We start from the raw sequence: 7,428 nt of genomic DNA, 5'->3' as shown, positions 1-7,428 counted from the left end.
AGCATTGTTAAAATGGGGGTTCAGGAAGGGTGGTTGTTTCTCAAGGAAGCGATCCTATGGGCACAGAAGGAGACAATCCCATTGCTCATAAAAGGGGGCAAGGGAGCTAGGAAAGGAGCTTCCCTTGGCTGACCAGGGAAGTCCAGGAAAGCCTAAGGGCAAAGAAAGAGATATACAGGCTGTGGAAACACGGGGTAGCTACCAAGGAGGAGTATACCTCCCTGGCTTGCACTTGCAGGGAATCTGTTTGGAAAGCCAAAGAAGGGTTAGAACTTAGGCTGGTGGCAAAAATTAAGGACAACAAAAATTCCTTCTCCAAGTATATAGGGAGCACAAGGAAGGTGCAGGGTAGCATAGAACTGCTACAGTACAACCTAGGGCAATTGGTGGCAGAGTGGGCGACAGAGCCAAGCTCTTCAATGAGTACTTTGCATCTGTGTTCCTAGACACAGACCAAGACAAATCTCCCAGTTGGATCATAGAAAGACACAGGAGGGACACCAATGCACCAACTGTTAGCACAGACTTAGTTAAAGGGCACTTGGAGGGGCTGGATGTGTTCAAATCACCAGGTCCAAATGACCTTCATCCAAGGGTGCGGAAGGAATTGACCAGAGTTGTAGCAGAGCCACTGGCACGGCTGTTTGAGCACTCATGGTGCTCCGGTCAGGTCCCAGAGGACTGGAAAAGGGCCAATGTGGTCCCTATTTTCAAGAAGGAGAAGAGGGACGAACCAGGAAAGATGTGAGCAGTGGAGTCCCATACGGCTTGGTCTTTCAACAGGTGCTATTTAATGTCTTTATCAGTAACTTGGATGAGGGTGTAGAGAGCACCCTGTCCATGTTCACAGATGATACCAAATTGTGGGACAAAGTTGAACACACCAGAGGGTAGGGAATGGATTCAGGTGGATCTAGACAGGTTGGCAAAATGGGCAGAACGAAATAGGATGCAGTTCAACAAAGACAAGTGCAAAGTGCTACCCCTGGGCAAAAAGAACCATGACCACACTTACAGGCTAGGGGATGACCTTATCAGCAGCACAGGAGTGGAAAGTGATCTAGGAGTCATAGCTGACTCCAAGATGAACATAAGTCATCAATTTGACAAAGTGATCAACTAAATTAACTGCACTTTATCATGCCTTAGCAGATGCATGAAGAACAGGTCCAGGGAGGTGATGCTTCCCCATTATGCAGCACTGGTCAAACCCCAGTTGGAGTCTTGCATCCAGTTTTGGGCACCACACTTCAAGAGGGATGCAGAGAATCTCAAGAGGATTCAGAGAAGGGCCACTCATATGGTCAGAGGCCTGCAGGCAAGGCCCTATGAGGAGAGACTGAGGGATCTAGATCTCTTCAGCCTTCACAAGAGAAGGCTGAGAGGTGGTCTTGTGGCTGCCTATAAATTCATCAGGGAGGGCATCAAGGAATAGGAGATGCTCTATTTACCAGGGCACCCCCTGGCATAACTAGGAACAATGGCCACTAAATGATGGAGAGCAGATTTATGTTAGACATCAGAAAGAACTTCTTCACAGTAAGGGTTGCCAGAATCTGGAATGGGCATCCAGGGGAGGTGGTGTTCTCCCCTACCTTGGGGGTCTTCAAGAGGAGACTGGACATGCATCTAGCTGGGGTCATCTGACCCCAGCATTCTTTCCTGCCCAGGGCAGGGGATTGGACTCACTGACCTACTGAGGTCCCTTCGGACCCTACAATCTATGAATCGATGAAACAGAAGATATAATCATGAAGGTACATGTGGCCTTATAGTCTTAGATTCTTAGAGGAAACATGAAAAAGAAGATATAATCATGAAGATGGATCCACCTCTCACAACACAAAACGGATCTGGAACTAGTTTTTTTTTTCCTAAAAAGGGAAGCAAGGAAGAAAACACTTATCTAAAACCACTTATCATTTTACCTTCCCGAAATGCAAGGAATGAAGCCATGCAAGCATCATTTTATATAAACAGAATTAATTTGATCTTAGCAATGCTCTCTGTGCACCAAAAAGCCAACACAGATTTTTCAGATTAGATCACTTTTAAGGTGAAACAATAAACAGGCAAACAAATAAAATGCCTCCCATAGTACAACAGCAGCAAAGCACACACATAAAAGTTCTCACATTTTATGATCCTCATTCCCAGCCCTGCCTAACAGCGTTCAGCTACCAGCAGATGAAAAGGCCTTTCACATTTGAGGTAAACTACACAGAAAGTAGAACTGTCTTATTCGCAGTAACGAGAGCAACTACAGAGGGCAACTATAGAGTAGCAGAAATCCTCAACAACTCTTGCAAGCAATCATTATTGCATTGAATCAGTGGTAGGAATGCACTTTGCAGCTGCTCATCATCATTGTTTGTCTTCATGAGTCTATGCTTAGTATCCATCCTGCTTTTAAAGGCAGGCATAGGGGTAGCATTCTCCTCTTCAGTTGTTTCTGGTCTCTTGTTCCTGCAGAATTTACCATCCATGATCACTACAACATGCTCCAGTTAGATAACACCAGGCTGAATAGACAAAAATTTCCTTTCTGGACCGTTGTGGGCTTTATCTTGGTTCTTTAGGCCGTGTGTAGACGAAATGAGAGGTGTGTGCACATAAGACTTTAAAGAGGGCTAAATGCTTTTGCACTGCTTTAATGGTGTTGGTGTTTGCACACCTTGGTGGCATATTGTGTATTAATTCCAGCCACTGTAGAAAATTTGGCGGTGTAATGCACCTTAAATAACTTCAGGTGCATCAAACTAAATTCAGATTCAGAAAAGATTCAGTGATTTGGAGATTTGTCCATAGGGTATAATGGGGAATCAATGAAATATCTATAACTTTGTTATTTTTTGGCTAATTCAGGTTAAACATACAAAGGTGCTAGCAGCTGCTGAGGGCATGACTTCTGCCAACTTTCAAGGTGATAGGTGCAGGGGTTTCTGGGAAACTGCACCTCAAAACCTGAATGCAAAACTTAGGTCACGTGTATGCGTTAAGCCACAGCAGGATGAAAACTTCAAGGCTGGTAGCACTTGCATGGGCCACAAATCTTGCAAAGTTTCAAGGACATAGGTACAGGGGTTTCTGGGAAACTGTACCTCAAACTGCTGACAAGCAAAACTCAAGACACAGGTAACACTGTGCGTGTGTTAAGGCACAGGGGGGTGAAAACTGCAGGGGTGGTAGCCCCTGCTGCAGTGACAATGCCTACCAGATGTAAAGGAGATAGGTGCAGGGGGAGTCTAGGTTTAGGGGCCCTGCACCTCTGGCCACAAGCAGGCAAAACTCGTGACATAGGTGCTTGTGGGACTGTGTGTTTGCTCAGGTGTGCCCCTCCTGGTTCTGGGGCCTCTGCATGAGATGACAGTGTGCCCCCATGAGGCCTCCTCCTCCCCTACAGCTTCAGCCAGGTCCACCACTGTAAACAACGGCAGGTCAAAATAACTTTGCTGGCTCAACACCAATAGCACCAACAGCATCAAAGGTACCCAGAGGGAGATGTCACAGAGCCTTTCTTTTTATAAAGGAATCTACAGGAAGAAGTAAAGATGTTGTGTTGGATATATGTTACTTGTAGCGTGTGATGGCTCATCTTGTGTTTTTATGTTTATATGTTTATTATGAAAAAACTGAAATAGTTAGAAAAATGTATCTTAGGAAGCTTTTGGGTTGAAAAACCCTTTGTTAGGCTGAGGAAGTACGTGCAGTTGGTGTGCCTCCTGGTCCTGGATGGAAGAAATAGTAAAGAAGCCAGAGGCTGGCCTGGCATGCAATACAGGCAAGAAAGTCAGTGAAAATGGAAATGGAGGTGTCAGGGGGTGAGGGTCAGGCTGGGGGGGAGTGGGGGGATGAGGATGTAGCAGCGCAGGTAAAAGTGTAGAGGTACTTGGGGAGTTAGATGTTCAAATTTTGCCTGCCTGCGGCCAGAGGTGCAGGGCCCCAGAACCTAGACTCCCCCTGCAGTTTTCACCTCCCTGTGCCTTAACACACACACAGTGTCACCTATGTCACCCACCCACCCACAGCTCCTGCTCCATCAGCTCTGCTAGAGATGACCCCAGAGACCAGGATCTGCAGCTCCCTGCCCCTGGCAAGAGGTGGTAGCTGCTGCAACTCTGCCAGCCTTCAGGGAGCTCATTGCAAAACTGTGGGCTTCTCTGGTAAAATGAGAAATCTGCATTTGCCTCCAGTAAAAGGTAAAATCCATGTTTTACTCCATTTTTCTGTGGGAAACAGAAAATCTGGATCCCTGTTTATGACCCAGATACCTTGTTCCAGGTGGACCCAACCCCTCAGACTGACCACAACCTCTCCATTCAATAATAACCACATTTTATTGATACAGAGTGATAGCAGATAAGAATGATGTAAACAATTCTGTATCTACCAGCAGTGTTCCCTCTAAGGAGTAGCAGCCTGTGAGTGCGCTGCCTCAGTCTGTGAGCACGCTGCTTTGGTCCCACCTCCCCCTTTCAGTGCAGCATGGGACACTTACCAAAGGTAAGCTCCTCGCTCCTCACCTGAGACAGGCAGTGGGGGTGGAGACTGGGGTCTGGGGGCTAGGGCCTGAAGCCTGGGGCCTTGGGGCTGGCGCGGGCTCCACTGGCTCTGGGGAACAGGTCTGCTCCCCTGCATCACCTTGGGGAGGGAGGAGGAATGTGGCATCAGGGCTGGGGAGTGGAGCACTTCCCCGGAGCTGGCAGAGCCCACGGAGCAGTTCCCCAGAGCTGGCAGTGCCCCACTCGGGGCAGGCAGCAGCTCCTCCCTGAGGTGAAGCAAGGCAGGGATGGAGGCAGGGACTGGGGGCTGGCGTGGGCTCCACTGGCTCTGGGGAACTGCTCCACAAACCCCAGCCCTGATGCCATGTACCTCCTTGCTCTCTGGAGCAGTTCCCCAGAGCCAGCAGAGCCCGTGCCAGGCCCCAGCCCCAGTCCCCACCCCCATCCCTGTCTCTGTCTCTGTCCCTGTCCCCATCTCCACCCCTGCCTTGCCTTGGGGAGGATCTTACCTTTAGTAAGTGTCCCATGCTGCAGCGCAGCTCCTCTCCCAGTGGGTGCACATCCTTAAAAAGTTTGTACACGGCAAGGCTTTTACTTGTGCGTGGCTGCACGTGCGCACACCTTAGAGGGAACCTTGTCTACCAATCCCAGTGTCAAGGTATGTCGGCCAGTAGGGCTGTTCAAAGCTTTGGTTTGTGATTTGATTCAGAGAAGATTCAGCCCAATTCAGAGGCTGAATCTCTGAATCCAAATCGAATCGCTAGAAGCTTAAAACTTTCCTAATCAATTCAGAGCCTCCAAATTTGAAAAAGATTCAGATGAGTCCCACATGGCAAGGGAAATCATGGTGGCCATGAACCGCATGGTACAGGGCTGGCTTGTTCAGCAGGCCAAGCTCACCCATGGGTTCATGGTCACTGACATTGGGGCCAATATGGTCAAGGCCATCCATGATGCCAACTTTGTTGGCATCTACTGTATGGCACACAAGTTCCACCTCATAGTCAGAGATGACTTGGAGGGGAACAGGGCTGCTGGTGATGGTGCTGCCACAACTGCCACTATGAGCCAGCTAATTTCAAAATGCAGGAAGGTGGCAGGCTACTTCCACCACAGCATCAAGGGGGACAAAATTCTGTAGGAGATACAAGCAGAGATGAGCATCCCACAGCACAAAATCATGCAGGATGTGGAGACTCTGTGGAATGCCACCTACCTGATGCTCAACATGTTGGTGGAGCAACAGAAGGCCATCCATGAGATGGCCTTGTTTGGGGAGATTGGGATCAGTGGCCCTCTGAACAGAGCTGAGAGGAGTACCATCTCCAAGATCTTGGTGACCTTCAAGTCCTTCCTTGAGGCCACTGAGACCCTCAGTGCGGCAATGCCCTACTTAGCCAGGTGATCCCCATAGTCAGGGAACTGGAGAACCAAATAGCGAAGTTCCAGGTGATCAATGTTCTTGGCGGGGGCACGATGCTGTCACCAGATATGCAGACACTGGTTAGGCAGCTGAAGGAGGGCATCAGGAGATGCCTGGATCCCTTGCAGTCCAGTACGGTCCACATGCTGATGGACATGTGTGACCTGAGGGTGAAGGGGAGCATGTGCACTGGCAGCACCAAAACCATTGATCACTGGATGTAGGTGCTGGTCAACAAAGTCAGGGAGGCAGAAGAGCAGAGGCAAGGGGATGTGGAAGAGGGGAATCCACTTTCCCATTCCAGCATTCCCAGCACCAGCACCAGCCAGTCTCCTCCGTGCAAGCCAATGCCAATGTGGGCCAAGGGCATGACTGCAATGCTGGGGTCTAAATGAACCAGACCCCAGCCTTGGTCAGGTATTACTGAGGCTAGGGTGGCTACCTATCTTGCTGAGGATGTGGAGCCCCTGGACTGCAACCCCTTGGCCTACTGGGCAAGCCACAGCCAGTTGTGACAGGATCTGGCCACAGTTGCCTGGAAACACCTGTCCTGTCCATCAACCAGTGTTCCAAGTGAGAAGGTGTTCAACATTGCTGGGGATGTTCTGACATTCCACCGCACCTGCTTGGATCCTGGTTTGGTAGAGTAGCTGTTGTTCTTGAAAGTGAACCTCCCACTGCTGGGGTTCCCCAAGCTCCACCTGCAGATGGATTGACTGCCACCCTCCTCACTCCATCTGTACCTTTTTCCCTTTTTCATTTTTTTAAAAACCAATTAATGCCCTGCTCTCCACTGGAGGGGGCACTCACTGCATCACCAGCCATCAGGCAAGAACATATCCCTGCTGAGTTCACTCCCCTGCCAGAACGAACTTGGAAGTATGGGCTGGGGCTATGGGGAAGGAGGAGGCCTCAGGTCCTGGGCATGACCACTAAAACTGCACTCTGCCAGGGTAGGGAGGCCTGGTGGGACTGCTGGTGGTACAGCAGCCCCGTAAATGCCAGGACCAACAATCCCCTGGTGAAAGGCAGGTGGGTGGTGCCATAACATCCAGTTAACACATGCAGTCCTGGCTGGGAAAAGCTCAGACCTGTCACATCTTTGACAGGCCTGAGGCTTGCTGGTTGCAGTAGAGTTCTGAGGCTCCAGGGGAGCTCAGCTTAGCTGCCTGGGATGCCAGCTTTTGCGTTGAAAAAGCTTTTGTCAGGCTGAGAAAGCATCTGCAGTTGGTGTCTCTCCTGGTCCTGGATGGAAGGAATAGTAAGGAAGCTAGAGGCTGGCCTGGTGTATAATGCAGGCAAGAAAGCCAGTCAATGAAAATGGAAAGGGAGGTTTCAGGGGGTGAGTGACAGCCTGGGGTGGAGAGGGGGAGGGGAATGCAGCAGCGCAGGTAAAAGTGAAGAGGTACCTGGGGAGTCAGGTATCCGGAAGGTTCCAATGTGTCAGAATTCCACTTTCTAATCTATATTGAGTCCATGAGTTTCTGTACCTAGAAGGCTGAT

Source organism: Gavialis gangeticus, unplaced genomic scaffold (genome assembly GCF_001723915.1).
Source record: "Gavialis gangeticus isolate Ggan-Ray unplaced genomic scaffold, GavGan_comp1, whole genome shotgun sequence".
NCBI classification, from domain to species: Eukaryota; Metazoa; Chordata; order Crocodylia; family Gavialidae; genus Gavialis; species Gavialis gangeticus.
This window is presented reverse-complemented; position numbering follows the sequence as displayed.